This window comes from Arvicola amphibius, chromosome 12 (assembly GCF_903992535.2).
Source record: "Arvicola amphibius chromosome 12, mArvAmp1.2, whole genome shotgun sequence".
Lineage (NCBI taxonomy): Eukaryota > Metazoa > Chordata > Mammalia > Rodentia > Cricetidae > Arvicola > Arvicola amphibius.
The window spans coordinates 122,760,286-122,785,052 of NC_052058.2; the positions used below are offsets into that span (position 1 = coordinate 122,760,286).

At 41.2% G+C, this 24,767-nt stretch overlaps 1 protein-coding gene and 1 long non-coding RNA gene across 2 annotated transcripts in view; both read left to right on the forward strand.

Moving 5' to 3' along the window:
- Positions 1–24,767, forward strand: part of LOC119802706 (serum amyloid A-5 protein-like) — a 226,863-nt gene that overhangs the window by 16,531 nt on the left and 185,565 nt on the right. The gene's annotated exons all lie outside the window — the stretch shown is intronic.
- On the forward strand, positions 8,554–23,452 carry LOC119802713. The gene is made up of 3 exons (XR_005283493.1): positions 8,554–8,825; positions 21,832–21,938; positions 22,620–23,452. It is a non-coding gene; the product is annotated as an uncharacterized LOC119802713 (long non-coding RNA).

Here is a 24,767-nt window from a genome sequence, read left to right on the forward strand (position 1 = left end):
AAAACTAGGATAGCCAAAACAATCCTGTATGATAAAGGAAATTCCAAAGGTGTCACCATCCCAGATATCAAGCTGTATTACAGAGCTACAGTAATGAAAACAGCATGGTATTGGCATGAAAACCAAGAGGTTGACCAATGGAATCAAATTGAAGTCCCAGATATTGATCCATATGCCTATGAACACCTAATTTTTGACAAAAAGTTAAAATTATCCAAAGGACAAATAAATTATCTTGAAGAAATAGTGCTGCCATAACTGGACGTCAACATGTAGAAGAATAAAAATAGATCCATATCTATCCCCACGCACAAAACTCAAGTTGAAGTGAATCAAAGCCCTCAATATAAATCCAACCACACTGAACTTAATAGAAGAGAAAGTAAGAAGTAGCCATTAATGCTTTGGCATAGGAGACCACTTATTAAATATAACCATAGTCACTGAATACTAGAATCAATAAATGGAACCCCCTGAAACTGAGAGGTTTATGTAAAGGAAAGGACACAGTCAATAAGACAAAAAGGCAGCATAATGAACGGGAGAAGATCTTCACCAACTCCACATCAGATAAAGGGCTGACCTGAAAAACATATAAAGAACTCAAGAAATTAGACATCAAAATTCTAAATAACCCAATGAAAAAATGGGGTACAGTAGTAAACAGAAATTCTCAACAGATAAATCTCAAATGCCCAAAGACAGTAAGAAAATGGTCAAAATCCTTACCCATTAGGGAAATGCAAATCAAAACAACTCTGAGATAGCAACTTACACCTGTCAGAATGGCTAAACTCTAAAGCACCAATAATAGCTTATGCTGAAGAGGATGTGAGTAAGGGGAACACTCATCCACTGCTGGTGGGAATACAAACTTGTACAACCATTCTGGAAATCATTATGTTTCCTCATAAAATTGGGCATCAAACTACCCCAGGATCCAGCAATACTGCTCTTGGTCATATACCAAAATTGCTAAATCATGCTTCAAGGATATTTGTTAAACTATATTCATAACAGCATTGTTTGTAATAGCCAGAACCTGGGAACAGCCTAGATGCCCCTCAACCGAAGAATGGATAAAGAAATGTGGCACATTTAAATGTTAGAATGATAGTCAGCAGTAAGAAAACAATGACATCTAGAAATTTGCATGCAAATGAATGGAAGTAGAAAACACTATCCTGAGTGTAGTAACCCACATGCAAAAAGATGAATAGGGTATGTACTCAATCGTAAGTGGATATTAGGTATAAACAAAGGATATTGAACTTATAGTTGATGATTATAGCTAAGCTAAGTAATAAAATGAACCCTAAGAAAAACATACATAGATCTTCCTGGAAAGTCAAAATAGATAAGATCATCTGACAAAATTGGGAGCAAGAGGGTGGGGAAAGAAGGGAGGTTGAAAGGGGAAGAGGAGGGGAGAAGAGAAGGGGGAGCAGAATTTAAGGGAATGAGATAGCTGAGATAAAGGAAGACAGAGATGAGAGCAAGGAAAGAGACGTCTTCATTGAGGGAGCCACTGTGGGTCTAGAAAGAAACCTGGATCAAGAGAACTTCTCAGGAATCCACAAGGATGGCTACAGCTAAGCCCCTAAGCAGTAGAGGAGATAGCACCCGAACTGGCCTTGCCCTGTAGTCAGACTGATAAATATCTTAAATATCACCATAGAACCTTCATTCAGTAACTGATGGAAACATAGGCAGAGACCTGTATCAGAATACTGGACTGAGCTCCCAAAGAACAATTGAAGAGTGAGAAGAATGAGAATATGATCAAAGAGGTCAAGACCATGATGGGTACACCCACTGAATTAGTCTACCTGAGTTAATGGGAGTTCACCTTCTCCAGCCAGACTGGGAAGGAACAGCATCAGAACAAACTAGTCCCTCTGAATGTGGTTGACAGTTACATGGCTGGGGCAGACTGAGGCGCCACAGGCCCTTTCACCAGAATTTATCCCTATTGCATGTACTGGCTTTGGGGGACCTATTACCTTTAGATGGATACCTTGTCCAACCTATATAGAGTAATTAGGGCCTTGGACCTCCCCCAGAGCAATGTGCCTTACCCTCTCTGAAGAGTAGATTGAGGTGGGGTGGGGGGTATGTGGAGAGAATGGGAGGAAGAGAGGGAGTGGGAACTTATATTTGTATGTATAATGAAAAAGATAGTTTGTATTCTTTTTAAAAAATAAATTTAAAAATTTTTAAAACAGCAAAAAAGCATATTTTACATGATTAATCGTGTCATGTATCACAAGTGAAAAACAAAATATAACAAGGATCAATGTACATTCATGCTCAAACAACTAGTTATAGATTAACCATGTAGGCAAACAAAACATTCTTCTCAGTCAGGTCTTTACCGACAGGCCGCATTTTGCAGTTACAAAGAAAGTACCAAATACTTTATTGCTTATCTTGAAAGGTAATCTTTTAGGACTCTTAAGGAGATCACAAATCTAAATTATTTTATTTTCAAAAAGTTATCTTTTCATTTTACATGCCCAAACCATTTCCCACTCTGTCCCCTTAACCTGATCCCCCCCATCCCCCCACACCTTTCATCTCTCCCACCATTAACTCCTGAGAGAGAGAGTAAGACTTCCCCATTCTACCACATTGCTTTGAGACAGGACAAAGGCCCTCCCCCTATATCTGGGCTGAACAAGGTATCCTGCCAGAGTGAATGGTTTCCAAAAAGTTAGAACAAACAGAAGAGATAAATACTGATCTCACTGCCAGTGACCCTACACTCTGGCCTGGACTGGTAAGTTTTAAATTTCCAATTTTCATAACCTAGAATTACCACAGTTTACTTATGTATTCTATACTACTCACCTCGCCATGTGTTCTCCTCAAACTGTGAGACAAAATACAGCCCAGTTCTCTAAGTTGCTTGTCAGGGATTTCATCACCACCATGAGAAAAGTGGTTAATACACACTATTGGTTGTGTTTTTCTTAGTGGCCATGGTTAAAATGCACTCTCCATCTTTTCTCATGCATAGTCTTGTCCCTGAATCTTATGCTTGGGATGTCAGTATCACCTCTTGGTTCACTTACATGACACATCCACCCCTTCCTTGTATAGCGTGCCCACAGATCTTTATGACACCCAGCCAGGACTCATTGTATCTCAATCAGTCCAGGCCGAAATAATCCTTGGAGAAGTGCCCTGCTTATGAACATCATGGAAGACATCCCAAGGCACATACACTTGCCTCCATGGACATTTTAAAGGATTATGCTGTCAAGGGGTGAAATATGAAAATCCACAGAAAGTTTGCATTCCTCCACTTCTCCAATGATCCCAGGCTGACCTTTGTAATTTTCCTTCATTCATAGTGACTTGGGATTTGTGGAGAGCCTTTCGGGACAATCTAGAACCCAATTACCCAAACTCAGACAGATACTTTTCTGCTTGGGGAAATTTTGAGGCTCAACAAAGGGGAGCTGGAGGCATCTGGGCTGCTAAAATAATCATGTAATGGTCCTGTTGCTTCATGCCTCTCACTATTCCTACCTGTGGCCTCTCCCACTTGCAGGGTCTGGGTGGTCTGGAGAGCAAGAAAAGGAGGGAAAGGATGGGGAGTGGGGATGGAAACACCCACAATGAAACAGTGAACACCAAGATGCGGTCTCAAATCCATCTTGTCACAGGGTGTGAAAAGGACAAACAGGCTGAGGACCTTCCCAAAGGGATTGGTATTTTCTCTTCCCTGTGGCTAAGTTTTTACTCCTCCAGTATTTTCTGGGTCATTCATTGATAGGTGAGGAGGAGGGACATTTGAGGTGGGGCTGTCTCACTCTGGCATTCATATCCTGCCTCCCTTCCTTGGATTTCAGCACCAGCAAGAAATACTTTCAAGGGCTCCTAAACCAGTATTATTTTGGAATGAGAAAAATCGAACTGGAAGTCTACCCAGAATAATGGGTAATGGGACCAAAGTGGCAAGAACCCTACTTACTTCAGACAACATGGCCGGCTTTAGAAATTTGAGCCTGCTACACAATCTGCTCTGAGAGTATATGGCTGTAAACCACATCCCAGTCATTTGATAGAATGTCTTTGGCCTCAGTAACCACAGGAACCATAGAGAAGCTAGAAATAGCCAACAAATACTTTGTGGATGGACTTTGCTGATGGAAACTGGGAACTCTCAAAAATATTTTCTACAAAGAATTGCTATGTATCATCACATAGAAGATGAGTAGAGGAAGAGCTGTGACTACTGGGCACCTGCCTAAAGCCAGGCATACCCCTTACATAGCCCCACCAAATCTGATCCAGCCATTACCCTACCAGTGGGCCCCTTACACAGTCCCATCCAATCTGCTCCAGCCAGTAGCCCTGTCAGCTTCTTCTGTCAATCAGACCTTTTCTAGCAAAGCATTGCAAACCTTATCAGGCTCCTCATCAAGTAGAGTTTGCTCTGAGATAAGCCCTGGTCTGCTGACCATCAGTTTCTTCCTTGATATAGATGAGATGTGTGTCCCAACACCCAACATCTTCTGGTCTCTCTATTTTTATCATCATTTTTCACAGGCTTTTTTGTATAGTGATGCCACTCTGCCCTATCAGTCACATGCTGTGCATGGTCTGACACGAGACATTGTCATCTGTGACCTTCTTTCATATAGAGAAAAATGCTTGGAGAAACATCAGCCTACTCTTAGGAATCCTAACCTAGACACTGCACAGGGGACCAGGAATACAGCTCAGCTGACAAAATTAACTCTGTGTAGCATTCATGAATCCCTAGAGGGATCCCTAGAATGCTATAAACCTAGTGATGGTACACACATAATCCAAGCACTGGTGATGGGGGACTTCAGCCAATTGTGTGCTGTATAAGGTGTGTCCCCCCCCGGGGGGGCCCAAATAGCCTATAAAACTATCAATGTATGTTTGTTTTTCCTCTTTGGTTCCCTGCATTCCTGGTGTTCACGGGATCTTTGGTTGTATAAGTTTTCCCTTTTTCCTCAATTATTAAAAACTAAATCTTTTGTATTGAGCTGGTCTGCTTATTTATCAATCGACCACACCCTTAAAGATTGGCACTCCGAACGTGAGGCTAGCAGCCTTCCCCTCCTCCCCCCTTCGCCAGAGGCCTCCTGTGCCAATATTTTGTAAATCAACCATTGGAAATAATGCGCCAGCAATTTCCTAAATCTATAATTTATCATTACGTGGATGGTATTCTGTTGTCTGATTCAAACATGGATACCTTAGAAAGACTGTTTGAAGAAGTAAAGGTAATTTTACCTAAATGGGGATTGCAGATTGCTCCTGAAAAAATTCAGAGAGGAGATTCTGTTAATTATCTAGGTTATAAAATAGGTTTGCAAAAAATTAAGACAGAAAAGGCACAAATTAGGAGAGACTGGTTACGGACTCTTAATGACTTTCAAAGGTTGTTAGGAGACATTTCCAGCCTATGACTGGCTGTTGGGATAACACCTGATCTGATAATTCATTGAAATAAAACCTTGGATGGTGATAAAGACTTAAACAGTCCCAGGCAGTTAACAGCTGAAGCAGAAAAAGAACTGACAATGGTTGAAGAAAAATTACAGGAGGCATATGTGGACAGGGTGAATCCATAACTCAGTTGTATTCTCATCATATTGCCTTCAAAAATTTCCCCTACAGGGATCTTAATGCAGAGAGATGATATTATCTTAGAATGGATCTTTTTTTACCACATAAACCAAGTAAGAAATTTAAAAATTATGTGGAAAGTCTCTGAATTAATTATAAAAGGTAAATTGAGACTTTGTCAATTAGCAGGCATAGACCCTGCAGAAATTATAGTGCCTTTCACTGCTGATGAGGTTAAAAAGTTATGGGAAGACAATGAACCATGGCAAAGAGCTTGTGCTAATTTGGGGGGAGAAATTAATAACAACTATCCAAAAAGCAAGATGCTTAATTTTATAAAGAGAACTTCTTGGATTCTTCCTCAAATCATCCATGATGCTCCAATAACTGGAGCCTGTACATTTTATACTGATGCTAATAAATCAGGGAAGGCAGGTTACAAATCAGAAGAATTGAGTAATGTGGAACAAAGTCCTTATGATTCTGTCCAGAAGGCAGAATTATATGCCATTCTTATGGTGCTAAGGGATTTTAAAGAATCTCTTAATATAGTTACTGACTCACAATATGTAGAAAGAGTTATCTTGCATATTGAAACTGCTGAATTTATACCTGATGATACAGAACTGACCTCATTGTTTATCCAGGTACAAGACATGATCAGGAACAGGCTTTGCCCTATGTATATAACACAAATCTGATCCCATACAGGTCTGCCAGGTCCTTTTGCAGAAGATAATGTAGATATTGATCAGTTATTGATTGGTAGTGACCTGAAGGCCTCTGAATTTCATAAAAAAACATCATGTCAATAGCAAAGGCTTGAAGAAAGAGTTTTCTAATACATGGCAACAAGCTAAGGAGATTGTAAAGAAATGCTCTACTTGCCCTTTCTATAACCAAACACCACTGCCTGCAGGGACTAATCCAAAGGGCACTCAAAGGAACAAAATCTGGCAGATGGATGTGTTTCACTTCACAGAATTTGGCAAATTAAAATATGTACACCACACCATTGACACTTATTCAGGTTTTCAATGGGCAACTGCTTTAAGCTCAAAAAAAGCTGATTCAGTAATCACTCATTTATTAGAAGTTATGGCCATCATGGGTATACCTGCACAAATAAAGATGGATAATGGTCCAGCTTATGTCTCTAGGAAAATGAAATGGTTTTTTGCTTATTACAATATTAAGCATGTTACAGGTATACTATACAATCCTATAGGTCAAGCAGTCATAGAAAGATCAAATCGAACTATAAAGGATATGTTAAATAAACAGAAGGGGTTGGAAAATACCCCCAGACATAGGTTACATAATGCTTTATTAACCTTGAATTTTATCGATGCTAATAAGAAGGGGACAACCGCTGCAGAAAGACATTGGATAATGGAAAAGTCTGCTGAATTAAATCAACCAGTTTATTTCAAGGATGTGCTGACCTCGCAATAGAAGCCAGGAGATGTGCTCCATTGGGGAAGGGGTTTTGCTCTTGTCTCCACAGGAGAGGAAAAATTGTGGATACCGTCAAAATTAATAAAGATTCGGTTTGAAGAGGAGAAGCCCCTTGGAAAAGAAAAATAACAATTTCTTCACAAGGATAATAATCATACCGATGGTAAGAAAAACATATAGGTTGGAGGCAGGGTCTTTTCTTATCTCTGCAGGTAAACACTCATCTTCAAAGAATTCTAGGGACTCTGGATATTTAAATACTGATGGATGGAAACTAGTTACGACCCACTAAGGATCAGCAATAAAACTAAATAGGTTCCGTAAGTATAAACTTTTTAAAATATGTATTAATGTGCATTTCTTTATAAATATGTAGAGCTGGTTTTGGACTATGGCTCAGTCCCTCTTCAATTCCAAGCCTGTTGATAGGTGATATCTAAGAGTTTCTGTCTCAGGTCAGGATCCATGATATGGGACAGAATAATAATAATAATAATAATGATACTTGATAAACTTTCTTTGCCTTTCCTCATATCTGTTTCTGTCTTTATTACACCTTTCATTGAATATATATATATATATATATATATATATATATATGTCTGTATATGTCTTTGTAGATAATGTTTCATTTTCCCTAACAAACAATAAATTTTCCTACAGTAATCTTTGAAGTTTCCAGGATGAAGATGTGGCCCCACAACATCAACTCCACCTGGTTACTATGACCTTATTTTATTGATAGTGCTAATATTAGACCTGTTTTTTGGTACCAACTGCACAAGATGGTTTTGAATGGTGCACATTTTTGACAACACCCTGGCCTCCTCAAAACACTCAGAGACTATTTGCAATTCTCTTAGACCAAATATTAATCTGGGAATTTTACCATCATTTGCTTTCTCGGGACCCCCTAAGAAGGACGTTGCCCCCATGTCAGCTAGAAGCAATCTTAGAGGATGACGCCCCCTCTCCCAACAGAGTTTGCCCTCAGGTTTAGGGACATCATTTTGTGGTTGGTATGGGGTTGAGGGGATGGGGAAGGTATTTTATGGGATTAGGGGTGTTTATTGATAAAAAATAAAATAAAATAGGATTAAATGGTTTGATGGGATAATATTGTTTGTTGTTTGTAATTTTATATTTGGTATCTGTTCTTACTGTATGTAGTTGTATTGGGTTTAGTTCAATCTTGTTTAGAGAAAAGGGGAGATGATGGGGGACTTTAGCCAATCATGTGCTGTATAAGGTGTGTCCCCCCCAAGGCCCAAACTAGCCTATAAAACCATCGATGTGTACTTGTTTTTTCTCTTTGGTTCCCTGCGCTCCTGATGTTTGCGGGATCTTTGGTCATGTATGTTTTCCCTTTTTCCTCAATTATTAAAAACTATATCTTTTGTATTGAGCTGGTCTGGTTATTTATTAATTGACCACGCCCCTACACACTGGGGAGTTGGATGCTGACAGACCCAAAGTTCAAGGCCAGCTTTAGTTGTATAATGATTTGAGGCCAGCCTGGAACAAGTGAGACCCTGTGTCACAATTAGGAAATGGGGGAGATTGTGTGTTTCTACTAAGTCTGACCAGAAGTTCTTACCATGAGAAATTTACTAAGGAGAAATTAATTTTAAGTAGATTCTACCAAAGTGTTAAGTAGATTCTACTGAAAACTGGATGTGGGAGCTGTGAGGACTTTAGCCACTTCACAAGCCTGTGTCCTTCAAGAATTTCTGCCTTAGAACCTGAAGAGCACTGTAAGTGTGGCCTTTCCTGATTTCCTTAGAAATAGGCAGCCATGATGCTTTGCCATCCTCTAGTATCCAGCTTTTCTGAGAGCTTTGGAGAAAGCCTGGGGGATGAGGAAGGGACTCTGTCTTCCTCTTCTCTATGCAGAACCCAGGGAGTCATTGGCAGAGGGGTTGTCCTGTGCTAGCAGCTATCTCTGTCTCATGAGCCAATGTGCACTCAATTTATTTCATCAGAGTTAAGACAAAATATTCAAGAAAAGAGTCAAACTATGTTCAACAGGGAGTGGTCTCTGAAGGCAAAAATAGACCAAGGGATGAATCAAGGGCTCTGAGCAGAGAGGCAACACAAAGAACACACCATAAATTGTAGCATGATTAATAAAAACCCAGAGATAGCATATTGGGCTTCAACCTGAAGACCAGAAAAGCAAAACAACCAGCCACTGGCTCTTACCTCTACCTCAGTCTGAAAATGGTGGTCCTGCCTCCAGGAATCCTCAGAATGAGACTGAGCCTGAAACAGGTTGCCCTGTGTCTTAAATTCTTCTTGAATGCCCCACCACTGCCTGGTTTGTATGCTTGATCAGGTGACTGTTTTACTATCTGATCTTCAGGAAAGCTTTATTTATTAAAATACAAAAGAAATATCATTACATTAAAATGGCTCCTCCAAACTTCTATCCCATGTCAAGAAGCTGAGCACTCAAATTAGGAACTCCACTGTTGTCATTTTAGCTCTGCCAACCATGTCTCAAAAGTGTGCGTTCTCAACACTTTGAGTGGTTTTCTGTTCTTTCCCCTCTCCTTCCCCATTCTACACTAAACCCTGCTGCCTACTCTTGGATTGGCATCAAATGCAAAGTATTTGCCAAAAAGTTGGTCTTGGTTTTCTGAGGGAAAGAAAATTTTATTGCAGAGACTATCTGACCAATCTTTGCCCTCATGTGTACTTATTTTTTCTATTGGTTTTAACCTTCAGTAAGAATATTGCAATTGAAACAGGCAAAGCAGAGTGATTACTGTGTCATTTTGGTTAAATTTAAGGAAGGGAAACCACAGTAGTACCTTCACTATCTCTCTTGTGTGTGGTGAGAACAAGCACATGGCCTGGCACACGCGTAGAACTCAGAGGACAACTTGCTGGAACAGGTTCTCTCTTTCAACTATATGGATTCTGGGCAACCATACTTGGGTCTTCAGGATTGATAGTCAATTCCTTTACCAGCTGTGCCATCTTGCCAGCCCCACTTCAGTTTTAAGTGATAAATATTTATGAGCATAAATTTTCCCATTTTTTAAATATTATTGTGTCATGCCCAAAATAAATTACATCTCGGCTTATGTAAAACCCATCCTCTCCAACAAGAATTACATTTAATAACATTTTAATAGGTTTGCTTATTTCATGACACCAAATTTATATTACATGCGCATGCCATAATTACATTTTTAAGAAACATAAATGTGTCGAAACTGCTTTACAAAAATTATGTAAATATAATTTTAACTGCTAAAGAAAGGGAAATCCATAAACTTTGTTGGACATCAGCAAAATCATAGAAAGAGAGCCAGCGTGAGAAATTAAACTTGTTTAGAATAGGGAATACCATTTCTCCATTGCTGAGGTAGAGACATTAACACTCTATCATCTTCAGACAGATAATTTCAGTTAGAAAATATTCATTATTTTGATAGAAGCAATGTTTTTCTACTGGAAACTTTGTAGGAAAAATTGAATAACTTTTCTTTTCCTATGTGCTATGCATTCTCAGCATTGTTTACTTTTGTGCCTATCTTGACTTAGTTGATGCTACACTGTTCAGAGTTGTTCTTCAATAGACACGTTTCCCAGGACCATGTGTTTTCCATTTATTTGGGAGTGACTAATTGCCATTTTTCTACTTGTAGATATTTAGAGTATGGACATGAGATATTCACACAAGTTAAATTTCAAAGTGAAAATAAATATGCACATGTATAAAGTTGGATATACAAACCATGACCGTCACAGGCAGGCATGAGTTTGGTGAGGTTTTCGCAGAAAATGGCTTGTGTCCAGACCATGGAGCAGAAGTATTGGAGGTCAAAATCAGTGGGAGGTGAGGCTCGCAGGTTGTCTCGGGTCTGCAGGTGGTCTCATATCTGCAGGTGTGCAGGTAATGGTGGACTTTTGGTGGGCTGTTGTGGAGGGTTGGCCTGACAGCGTGCTTCACAGGGAACTCACTGAGTCATAGCAGGACTTGGGACTCTCCATCCTCCAGCAAACTGTCAAGAAGCTTAGGGAGCTCTGTTGAGTCATAGCAGGAGTTGGGACCCTACATTATACTACAAATTGTTGAGAAGCTTTTCTTTGAGCCAAGAGACATGTTTGATGTTGACTATAGACTTTGAGCAGGTTTTCAGGGCCTAGATGGGAAAATGGAATTAGTTTTCTCAAACCCAACTTCCCAGAATCCTTGGCTGCATGGCGGGAAATCAAAGACCTGGGCCCCTGCAAAGGTGCTCCGGCTTGTGTTTGTGTTTCCCAGTATCATGGACGTTAAGTTAGCTCTTTGTCTCTGTAGTGAGAAAAACTGTGGGGTGCTGAGCAGTGCTGATAAAGGGAAAAGCTGCAGTTATGTGCCAGGGTGGGCATCAGACACACATTCAGAATGGAAATGAATCAACCCACCCACACCAGATTTCTTAGCGCAGATGGAGCAATAGATAGCTTTAAATGAGAGAACTGTTTTTCAAGGTAAGGAAGTGGGTATGAAGACTTCTCTCACACCCAGGTTTTAAGGGAGTTGACTTCTCAGGATCCAGCAGCCAGAACTGGACAACCAGAATTCAAGAGGCTCTAGCAAACAGTTCTGGAGACTTTTTCCTCTTGATGTACCATAGACCTCCAGGCTCTGAATCAGAATCTCTCACACTTCCATCTGGCCACACAGCAGGCAACTGTCTTCTCTGCTATTACCCCACATTTCCCATGGTCTACTCTTTCTTGTGTGCACATGCATGATAGAAAGGAAGCACACATGTCCCTACTAGGAGGTGGCCACAAGAGGAAATCTGGCCATAGGTGGAATGTAAGACATTGTTGTGTGTGTGCACAGCCTGTGAAGTGCACTCCAGATTCCTGGGTGGATGACGTGCACTAGCTACCTAGGAGAAGGCTATACAGACTGGTGTTAAGAAAACTTCTAGCCATGGAATCCCTGACTTCCTGGCCTTCCTCACAGTCTGGCTCTCACAGCCTTGCCTATTACCTCTGCTTCGGGGATTTTTAATGTATACATATTAAAACCCACACTGCACAGGAAAATTGGGGATATCTTTGAGAGCAACAGATCTTTATTCTTGGGTGGGTTGGTAACTCGGGAGTTAGGATGCCTAAGTCACATGTTCGCACTAAACTTCTACTGAGTCAATGGCTTTCGGTTTCTTGACTTGCATATTCAAAGAATGAGATTCACACACCACAGTTTACAAGGTTCAGAAAAAAGTATTTCATTAGAGGAAGCTGATAAGAAAGAAGACAGAGCTCCTTGATATCAAAAGTGGGTCCCCAGGAAAGTGAAGATATTGCGGACCAATAACTTGGAGCTGACAAGGTAGATGCGTGGAAAGGGGGGACTGGCAAGTCCCGTTCCCATTCCACATGTCCTGGTGTCCTGGTGCTGCCCAGCTTCAGCACCATCCTCAGTATGGCCTTCAGGAAAGGGAGATGAAAAGATTAAGAAAAGCCAGAAAAATCTAGCATCCCTAGATTCTGGTTAAGGCAGAACCCAGGTCATTCTATCTTAAACACAAGTGATATCTCTGCTCCGTGACGAATACAAGGCTATTGGTGTGATCAAATCACTTTAACAAAGGGAAATGAAACAAAACAAAAGTAATTCACTTTGGTGCCAATTTCTAACTTTTGTTGTCATCATATGTTCTTTACACATTACACACCACACACAAAGGTACTATACATACACAACACATACACTGCACAGTCAAAGCCCTCACAAACATACATACCTCAGATACATCCTCTCATTCTCCAAGCCACCGGTGCACCCACATACACAGCAACACATCCTTGTGTAGGCAACATCACTCACCATAAACATACACACACGTACACACACACACACAACACAAGCTAATTCTGTCTACAACTACATATATGCTCAAACAATGTTTTTAAGAGATGTAAAAACCTTAGCAGCATGGACTAGGGAGATGGTCCAATGGTTACAAGCCCTTGCTGCTCTTCCAATGCACCCACGCTTGGATTTCAATGCCCACATCAGGCGGTTCAGAGCTTGTAACTCCACCTCCTGCACTAATGAGTGCAGAACACCCTCCCTCACACAAATACACATAAATAAAAATAATATAAATCTTTAAAAAGTTAGCAGCTTTGTCCTTTGATGGAAAGCAATCTCACAGAGAACGTTTGGACTAGTAGCTTCTGGGGAAACACACATTTCACATTTATAGACAGTGTCACGCTTTTTACATCTCACAAGTGTGAGACTGGAAAGTTAGCGACAGAGTATTTATTATGCTTGATCACAGGACTGGAAAAGAAAAACACAGACATAAATAGGAAGCAACCCATTCAGACCGCAAACTCGGGAGCTAGTTTGTATTTAACTTATTTTTGAAAGCTTTCTTAACATGTGGATTAAATCATCAAATCATTCCAGGTTCATGATCTTGAAGTTTCTGTGTTCCCATCAATTTTGCCTGTTGTAAACTATGGCTGGTGGGTAAGGAACAAATAGATGGAAACAACACTCTCTGTTGTGGCAGGAGGGGCCTTTAGCGTGCTTGGCTGTCTGCTGTATTCTCAAGCTGAGAATGGAACCTCAGATAGCCTGGAAAGTCATAATCGCTAATCACCTTACTGCTCATGAGCCTGGTGCTTCTGGTTTGCAGGATATAAATGTGCTCACTCATCACATTGTTTTAAGTTGGGTGACTGATGTGTCCCTTCTGTACATGAGGCAATTAAGAGATGCACATATTTCACAACTAAATATCTGGTAATTAAAACTACTCATAGCAATAATGTCATCAGACACTTTATGGGTCCTCTGATCTTACCATGCTGAACTTGTTGACTGAGCCATGATCCATAATGATTTGTGTATGAACAGCTTGCTCTAAGAAAACAGTTATAGGGTATGATATTTCATCTCCTGCTAAGGAGGGCATCCAAGAGATGGGTATTTTTCTCTCTTTCCTTTCAGTTTTTCTCTCATGGTATTTCTTTGCATTTATCTTCTTTCTTTTTTTTTCTTTTTTCTTTTTTTAGTTTTTTGAGACAGGGTTTCTCTGCAGCTTTTTTTTTAGAGCCTGTCCTAGAGCTAGCTCTTGTAGACCAGGCTGGCCTTGAACTCAGAGATCCGCCTGCCTCTGCCTCCCGAGTGCTGGGATTAAAGGCGTGCGCCACCACTGCCCGGCTTTATCTTCTTTCTTATACCTTTAAAATATTTTTAATTAAAGTGTAATTTCATCAGGCAGCTCTTTCCTATATTCAACCTCTCTTCAACCCTTCCTATGTACCTCCTCAATCCACTTCTCTCTCTGTCTCTCTCTCTCTCTCTCTCTCTCTCTCTCTCTCTCTCTCTCTCTCTCTCTCTCTGTGTGTGTGTGTGTGTGTATGTGTATGTGCATGTGTGAGTGCACATGTGCTAAGTGTGAAATCTCTTGAAGGCTAGCACCAAGAACAATTACTAGAGCTGGAGTTACAGGTGATAGGAACCTACCACAGTTCTCTTAAAAGAGAAGTAGGTCTATTAACTGAAGAGTCACTTTCCAGCCCCAGACTTCTTCCTCACTGAACTTGCCTGGTTTAACAAATGGAAGCATTTTTTACATATAGTTTTAAAAAGAAACAAGACTATATTTTTAATTTTACATACCAATCCCAGTTCCCACTTCCTTCCCTCCTCCCATTCCTTCTACCTCCCCTCCACCCCCAATCCACTCCTCAGAAAGGGTAAGGCATATTATTTGAGAAAGAACCAAGGCCCTTCCTGCTATATCTAGGCTGAGAAAGGTATCCACCTGAAGAAAATAGTTTCCAAAAAGCAAGTATAAGCAGCAGGGATAAATTCTGGTGCCACTGCCAGTAACCCCCACAGTCTGTCTCAGCCATACAACTGTCACCCATATTCAGAGAATCTAGTTTGGTCCTATGCTGCTTCCTTCCCTGTCTGGCCAGAGTTGGTGACCAACCTTTAGCACAGGTAGACTGTTTCAGTGGGTGTCCCCATAATGGTCTTGTCCTCTTTGCTCATATTCTCACTCCTTCCAGTCTTCAACTGAACTTTGGGAGCTCAGTCCTGTGCTCTGCTGTGGGTCTCCGCCTCTATTTCCATCAGTTGCTGCATGAACGTTCAAAGGTGACATTTAAGATTGTCATCAATCTGACTACAAGGCAAGGTCAGTTTGGGCTACAAGACCCTCTCCACTACTGCTTAGGGTCTTAGCTGGGGTCATCCTTGTAGATTCCTGGGAATTTCTCTAGTGCCAGCTTTCTTGCTAACCCCATAATGACTCCCTCAATCAAGATATCTCTTTTCTTGCTTTCCATCTCTATCTTTTCCCCATTTCATCTATCCTGTTCCCTCAAGCTCTGCTCCCCTTTTCCCTTCTCCCCTCTTCCTCTTCTATCCTCCCTTCTCCCTTCACCCCCATATTTCCCATTTTTTCAGGAGATCCTGTCTATTTCCCCTTCCTAGAGGGATCTATATATGTTTCTCTCAGGGTTCATCTTGTTACTTAATTTCTCTAGAGTCCTGGACTATAGGCTTCTTATTCTTTGCTTTACAGCTGGTATCCACTTATGGGTCAGTAATTATTGTGTTCATCTTTCTGGGTCTGGGTTACCTCACTTAGGACTTTTTTTCTAATTCCATCCATTTTTATGCAATTTTCAAGATGTCTTTTTTTTTAAAAAACCACTGAATAGTATTCCATTCGTCAGTTGAGGGGCATCTAGTTTGTTTCCAGGTTCTGGATATTACAAATAATGCTGCTATGAACACAGTTGAACAAATGTCTTTGTAGGATGAGTGAGCATCCTTTTGGTAAATACCCAAGAGTGGTATTGCTGGGTTCTGAGGTACTGATTTCCAGAGTGGTTGTACAGGTTTACATTCATGCTAGCAATGGAGGAGTCTTCCCCTTACTCTGAATCCTCTCCAGCATAAGCTATCATTGGCATTTTTGATCTTAGCATTTTTGACTTGTGGAAGTTGGTATCTCAGGGTCATTGTGATTTGCATTTCCCTGATGGCTAAGGATGTTGAACATTTCCTTAAGTGTCTTTTGGCCATTTGAGATTCTTCTGTTTAAATCTGTACACATTTTTTAATTGGATTATTTGGAATTTTGATGTCCCATTTCTTGGGTTTTTAATCTATTTTGGACATCAGTCCTCAGTCTGATGTGGGGTGGGTGAAGATCTTTGCCCACACAGTAGGCGGTCTTTTTGTCTTATTCACAGTGTCCTTGCTTTACAGAAGCTTCTCAGTTTCAGGAGGTCCCATTTATTTATTGTTGCTCTTAGTGTCTCTGCTACTGGGGTTATATTGAGGAAGTGGTCTTTTGTGCACATGCATTAAAGGCTACTTCCCATTTTCTCTTCTATCAGGCTCATTGTGGTCAAATTTATACTGAGGTTTTTAGTCCATTTGGACTTGAGTTTTGTGCATGGGGCTAGACATAGATCTATTTGCATTCTTCTACATGTTGATATCCAGTTATGCCAGCATCATTTGCTGAAGATGCATTTTTATATACATTGTATAATTTTAGCTTCTTTGTCAAAAATCTGGTGTTAATAGGTGTGTGAATTAATATCTGGGTCTTTGATTAGATTCCATTGGCCAACCTCTCTGTATTTATGCCAATACCAAGCTGTTTTCATTATTGTAGCTCTAAATAGGGTTTGATGTCAGGGATGGTGATGCCTCTGAAAGTTTCTTTATTGTAGAGGATTGTTTTGGCTATCCTGGGTTTTTGTTTTTCCATATGAAGTTGAGTATTATACTTTCAAGGTCTGTGAAGAATTGTGTTGGGATTTTGATGGGGATTGCATTGAATCTATACATAGCTTTTGGTAGGATTGCCATTTTTTATGTTGCTCCTACTTATCCAAGAACATGGGAGATCTTTGTATTTTCTGGTATCTTCTTCAATTTCTTTCTTCAAAGACTTAAAGTTCTTGTTGGACAGGTTTTTCACTTCTTTGGTTGGTGTCACTCCAAGATAATTTATATCATTTGTGGCAATTGTGAAGGGTGACATTTCTCTTATTTCTTTCTCAGCTTCTTTATCATTTGTATATGGGAGGGCTACTGATTTTGTTGAGAGACACTCAAGTGATTCCACTAAAATCAGACACAAGACAAGGCAAAGCTCTCTCTATATCTATTCAAAATAGTTCTTGAAATTTTGGCTAGAGCAAGAAGAAATCAAAAGGAGATCAAGCAGATACAAATTGGAAAGGAAGAAGTTAAACTTTTGCTATTTGCAGATGATATACTAGTATATGTAACTGACCCAAAAAACTCTACCAGAGAACACCTATCCCTGATAAATACCTTCAGTAATGTAGCAGGAAACAAATAGAAGCATTCTAAACAAGCTTCTTCTACTAACCACTAATGAATCAAAATAGATATAGCATTATAAAGACTTTCACGATATGAGTTGGAGTTTGATTGACACAGGATCTTAATGCAAACCTCCTGCACCCTCCTGATTTTCTCATATAACACACGTGTACTATAGTTCTCTTCTGAATATTTTCTCACTCAAAAAGATCAGCCAAACTACTTATCTGATGTGTTTTCAATGTGAAGTCTCTAGAGACAAGTTTATACTCTGTCATTGCTAAAATTCTGTAATGCTTATGAAATGAGGTGTCATTCAGCATTCACGAGGGGGGCTTTTGTTAGGCAGATGTTTATTGGGAGCAGGGGGCAGAGACAGCCATGCTCCATGTGGATGGGTTTCCCTTTCTTTCAGCAAGTAGAGATCACAATGAGAGGAAAACTGAGTTTGTGAATACTCAGGAATCACATCTTATGTGTGGAATACCAGGAGAGAGGGGCGGGTCTCTCTAGCCTAGTGTGAATGCACCTTCTCTCTAGTATGGTGTAAATGCAGCCTTCTCTTGTTTCCTGCCACTTCCTGAGCCAGATGAGATTTTATATCAGAATAAAACATTTGTTCTCATTGGGGACTTTTAGAGTTACTCTCTTCTGTTTTCTACATTACATAAATAGAAGTGACTTCGAGTCTGAGAAGTAGGAGAGAAGGGAGCATTTTGGTAGCAAGTGTTCAGAATTCCATACCTTAGAATCTAGCTGTGGTTTCTAGTCCATGGGCAGTAAAGCTCACATCTGTGAGGTCTGATAGTTGTTGTCTACGTCAGTGTTTAATTGTTGTGAGCAGACACCATGACCGAGGCAGTATGTAAAAGAAAGCACACATTTGAGGACTTGCTACAGTTTCAGAGGGTTAGTCCAGGATCATCATGATGGGATGCATGATGGTAGGCAGGTAGACAGAGATGTCGCTGAAGTAGTAGCCGAGAGCTTATATTTTATTGGCAAATGTTAGAGAGAAGAACTGCCTGGCATAGGCATTTGAGACCTTACTCAGATCCAACAAGTCTACTCCTCCTAAACAGTTCACCAGCCGGGACGCAAGCACTCAAATACAGTAGTCTATAGAGACCACTAATGTACCAATCACCACACTTCTCATTCCTCTTCCAACAAATAGGCATATAGCTTGCTCTTGGATTTTCTGCAACCACCAAACATGTAACTCCTGTGTTCCCTGTAGGGTCAATGGAACAGAAATCATTTTCACATATGTAAATATTGATCCATTTTATGAACTGTACAAAAATTGTTCACTGAGTTCACAAGGCCCAAGACAAAAGCTGTGAGCTCCATGAGATCTGAGGGCGCATCCTCCTCCAGCCTTCAGGTGTGTCATGGGCCAGACAAGACTAAGTCTCTCTTTCCAGGAGAGAGATTTTATCAGTAGGTCATGTTTAGTGAGAAACTAAATCTTAAATCATGTATGCCCTGATAGAATTCATATACCTTTCAGTTTGACACATCAAAGGCTAGAGGACTGTTACTGAAGACATCATTGACTATCAAGGGAAACTGCTTACTTACCCAACGTATTTCCTAGGGAGTTGGGCTCTGAGTCTAAATTCTGAAAGCCCCTGGCCTCAGTTTATCAATGACTGCTCTCGCTTCTCTCCGATGTCCTCCTGACTGCTTCCTCTCCTTCATTCATACATTAGCTTTTGAGTTTACTCATCTCTAGGATCTCTTAATGCTGTGTTCTGAGCACAATCCCAAGCCACAAACAGGATCAGAATATGTCTGGGAAAATCAAAGATTTTTGTTTGTGTTTAGTTCTTCTTCTCTGTATAAGAAATTTCCCTTCATTTGTGCATCCATTTCTTGTGATTAAGAAATGTGCATCTTCAAACCTGACTTCCAGGAGCTGACTCCAGGGACCTGTGGATGCTACTGGGTATTATAGCTTCCCTCTGAAGTTGGAGACCTAGACTGTGCTTGGGTAGCAGTCCCCTCTGATGGGTGGTAGTAAGGGTGCATCTGTTGCTGAACCTTCTAGGGTAGGAAGTAATGAACACAAGATTCCTGCATTAGTTTCCAAATGAGCCGAATGCAGGGACTCAGCACAAAAGCTTCCTGGTGGAAGTTCGTATTTCCTACAAAAATTACAGTGTGTGAACACTGGCCAATTTTAAGGCTCTTGGACTTCATTATCACAGTGAGAGCTGAACAAAGATTTAAAAATCACACAAGCTTAGAATTCTGATGTACACCATTCCAGTATAGAGCACGTGGACCTTAATGAAATCAGGTTGAAAAGAAAGCAAGTTGAAGGGGGCAGGAGATGTCCCTTCCCATCAGCTCTTCCAGGATTCCATTGACAGGCTGATATGGACTGTGGAAAGTCAGTTGATCCTTCTTCTGATTAAACTTCCTGCAGACTTTACAAGCAAAGAGAAAATGACTGACGTCTGTAGGTCCTATGGGTAAGTGAGGATGTTTACAGATTGGGACCCAGAAATACCTCTCTAGTTAGGGTCCTGCTTGCTGTGCTTTTCTTTTTATGCAGGGATTCAACTTGATGCTTAAATGTAACTTTTTAATACTAAAATTTTTACTTTCTATGTGTGGCCATTTTGCCTGAATGAATTTCTCTATACCACAGAGGGCATAAAGACTTCCTGGGACTGGAGTTACAGACAGTTGTGAGCCATGCAGGTCCTCCACAAGAGCACCCAATGAGCTTAACTCCTGAGCTGTCTTTCTAGCCCATGATTTAAGTGATAGTATTTAAGTGCTTGTATTGCCTCTGCTCAGTTGCTAGAGTCAGTTCCCCCAGCTATTCTGTATTAAGTGCACACCAGTTACAATAGACAAAAGACTTCCAAGAAGGGAGAGATCAGGATAGATTTCCTGGTGAAGGGCTCAGGAGGAAGGGGGATTGGCAGTCAGCCCTGAAGGCTGTGGAGTGGGGTGAGTCTGCTGAGGGAACAGGATGGGGTGTACAACTGACACTGCTGATGGAAGGGTTACTCACTGGCTGGTGCCCTCTGCTTCTGCTCCGTTAGCAATGACAACTGTGATACTTATTCATTGATAATGAAGGATAAGACTGGGTGGGTGGCAGCTGGTAAGATCATGAGATACTCTTTGGGACTTAAACAATAAATAGTCATTTGTTTTATTTTTAATTTACTTTTGGGGAGGTGGCAAGTGCATGCTATGTCATCTGTGTAGAAGTCAGAAAACAGCCTTCTAGTGATGGTTCTCTTGTGCCATATGAGTTCAAGGGCTAGAACTCGGGCTGTCTAGGGTGGCAGCATGTCTCTTAACCTACTGACCCATCTCTCTGGCCATCTTTCAGACTCCCTGGAGATTATTTCTAGTGCTGTCCCATGAGAAAGGAAAGCCTGCAGGAAGAGGTTGTGTGGATTATTACAGGATGAAGGGTTGGTGATTAGGAAGCACCAAGGAGAAAGTCCATGGACTGGGATTTGGAGACACATTCTGTTTTTGTATTGCATGGTAAAACCTAAAAAATAGGGGCTAGCTATATGGTCCAGGGGTTAAGATCACTGGCTACTCTTCCGGAGGGTCTAGGTTTGATTTTCAGCACAACCGTCTGTAGTTCCAATTCCAGTGGAGCTGATACCTTCTTTTGCCTCCCCAGACACCAGACACGCATATGGAACATGCAGGCAAAGCGGCCTTATACATAATGAAAATAAAATTGAAAAACAAAACTACTTACAGAGTACATAAAGCTTTGTTTCTCACCCACACTAGATCCAGGCTGTCGAGTAGAAGTTTGTGTGATGATGGAAATCTTCTACTGCACTGCCCTCTAGCCACATGTGATCACCAATTTTAATTACAAAGCTGACTTTTAGAGACTGGAGAGATGGTTCGGTGATTAAGAACACTTGCTGCTCATGCAAAAGATTTAGGTTCAATTCCCAGCATCTACATGGAAGTTCGTAACTGATGTAATTCTAGATCTAGGGGATCTGATGCCCTCTTCTGACCTTTGGGGACACCAGACTTGTACATTACGAACAAACATATATCTAGACAAACATTTATACACATAATATACAAATAAATCTTGTGTTGGGTGGTGGTGGTGCACGCCTTTAATCCCAGCACTTAAGAGGCAGAGGCAGGTGGATCTCTAAGTTTGAGGCCACCCTGGCCTACAGAGCGATTTCCAAGACAGCCTGAACTACATAGAGAAACCCTGTCTTTAAAAACAAACAAACAAACAAGATTATCGTAACAACAAATTAACTCCGAGTTTTATTTTTTATTTACGTTTACCTTCAGCTTTAAGGACCACATGTGGCTAACATGGACAGTGGCGTTCATAGACATTCACTGCACTTACTCCTTTTGTCAACTTTGTTCCCTTTAAGTTTCTGGCCTGGGTATCTTACACTCTGTCTGGAGCCGGAGAGGAGGAGGGAGGCCTTCACCAACATTGTGTATCTGAATGACATAAGTCTGATGGACGGGGACAAAGGTAAATAAATCCCAACTGCTAACTCCTCATTGTGGTGTTCTGGAAGTCTCGCCTCAGTGTGCAGCAAGCATATTTGAACATTTTAGTTGTTGTCTACACAATTCTAGATAGCTGTTAAAATTGTGGGGACTTTGCCTAGTCTTTGGTGTATTACAGCATCGTTTCTTTTTAACAACTGCTCTCTGTTTTAAGCACTCTACTCCATGTTTTCATATGCGGTTGTAAAGGAGACAACTCCTGGGGTGGAGTCTCACAGCTGGACCTCTGACTTTCATCCTTGCCCACTTTAAAGCTCTTTCTGTTTCAGCAGCCAGAATGAGTCTGAAAGAAGAAGAGGGCTGGAGCATGGCAAAGCAGGGAAGAGCACATGGTGTTCTTGCAGGGGACCAGAGTTTGGCTCCCATCCCCCCATGCTGGGTGGATCACACTCGCTATGACCCTAGTTCCAGGGACTTTAACACCTTTTCTGCTTCTATGGACACCTGCACACGTGTTCTCACATATGTGTCTTTTTTTCCTTGTTGCATATCAAGAAAGTTTGAGGATGATTTTAATTCTGTGAATTCAGAAGGTTTGTGCTGAAGTGAAGGATGCTGTTCTTGAATGTGTTTATTTTGCTGTGTTCTTATAGTTCTCACACTTCACGTATGGAGCTTATGTGCTCTGTGTTTCTGTGTGCAGGGTGGATCCCTGAGACCTTGGAGGAATGGAAGCTTCTCTTACATCTACTACAGAACAGGAGCACAAGGCCAACTCCTCAGGAGCCACAAAATGGGAGCCTCAGTGATGGGCCTGCTCCCATCAATGTGGGGATTGTGGCACTCCTGTTAGCTAAGGCTTTGGGCCCAGATCAGGCCTGGTCACTGCTAAAGGAATGTGGTCTGGCCCTTGAGTTGTCCGCAAAGTTTACCAGAACCTGTGACATCCTGAGGATCGCTGAGAGAAGGCAGAGGTAATGCCACCCTGCCATACACTGTCTGTGGTGTCTGAGCATGTTACTTGAGACTTTCAACAGCAGGTAGATGGGAGTGCAGAGATCATGTAATCTCAAGCCCTCACTAGCTCATGAGGAGACTGAGACACCTCTGCTGATTGTGGTATAAAAGAGGAGGCCAAAGTAAAATTTTACTCATCACCATGATCAGGGTACTCTTCAGGTTAGTGTGAGTACCCACTACCATGCACCCTCAGTTCTGTAAGAATGCTACTGTTACTGGCCAGGCCTGGTAGAAGGATCTGTGAACTTGCTGCTTAGGAGGTCAGTGCTGGGAAACCACAAGTTCAAAGACACACAGGGGATTTAGTAAAATCCGTCTCAAAGGTGAAAAGGGGCTGGGCATGTAGCTCAGTGGCAGGGATTTATTTATTATGTATGAAGCCCTGCATTCAATATCCAGCTTAAAATACAGAGCAAAACACAAACGCATGCACGTGCACACACAAGCACACACACACAGTTATTTTTGTCAAGTTTTTCTTTTTCTGTTTGTTGTAAAATAGATGTTGTAGAAACAACAAAAACCAAGTCACGTGTGAAGACACACACTTGTAATCTCAGCTCTGGGGAGGTGGAGACAGAAGGATTAGCAGTTCAAGGCCAGCTTGGACTGTATGGCTTTAACTACCTGTCTTTAAAAACAAGAAAAGGAAAAAGCAAACCCATGTGAAAATGCCGTCTAGAGCATTTGGTCACTTAGTGTGTGCATGTTGCTGTGCAGCCAGTTTACAGCATATTTTCCTCTGTGAGTTGATGTCCATAGCTATTAAACAGGCCTTCATTCCCAGCGCCCTGGCGACCACCATTCTACTCTGTGTTGAGTTGAACATCTCAGATGCCTCATCACAGTATAGGCTTAATATCCCATAGCTAATATACCGTGAACACAACATTTCGGGTTTCAGAAATTTTTAGACTTGAGAATAATTTGGAATTTTACATTAGAGTCGCTCAGCTGGTTTACATTTCCCTAACACTAGTGATGCTGAGTGAACATTTATGCTTACTTTTATCTTTGGAGAAATAATTAAGTTCATTGTCCATTTTAGAATCAGGCTGCTAGTTTGATTGTGGAATTCTACTTTATTCCAAATGTCTAGATGCCTCTTACCAGGTAGGATCTGCATATATTTTCTCCTATTCCAGATTGCTTGTTCATTCTGTTGATCCCTTTCTTTTTTTCCAACACTGGTCATTGACCCTGAGGCCTCATCCATGCTTGACCACGTTCCAGTTCCCTGAGTGATGATGTCCTCGTCCACTCTGCTGGTTTCAGCCTATGTGTTTTGATCAGACTGCTTGAATCCTCTTAAGCCTTTAGAGTTTTGCTTTTCTATAAAGAATGAACTTGGACAATTGAATTTGCTGTTTTCTTTTTTGTGGAATTTCAGAGCACTGATACAAGGCATGCTTGAGAAATGTGACCAGATCCTCTGGCAACAGCAGGCCTAGTGGGAGATCTTCCAGGACATGGTATCATTTTGACCACATGGAATCCTGCTCCAGAACCTCAGAGGGCCTTATTGCAGAAGTAAAGGGGACACCTGAAACCATGCCAATACCAGAACCTGCCATGCTGCTGCAGCTGCTGTTGCCCCAATCTTCACCTTGGTACTTGGCACTTGTGCCTCTGTGACCTCAAAGTTCGTCAACCAGAGTTGGTCCTGGGACAAGTTGGCTGTTGGCTGGGACAAGCGTGGGAGTGCTCGCTGCCGTGTGTTTTCCGGCTTACACAGTGGAGTTCACACTGTTTGTGCATCAGGGAATTGTGCTCTATTGTGGCAGCTCTGTTGGGGCGGACACTTTGTTACATGGGGACAGATAATGTTGTG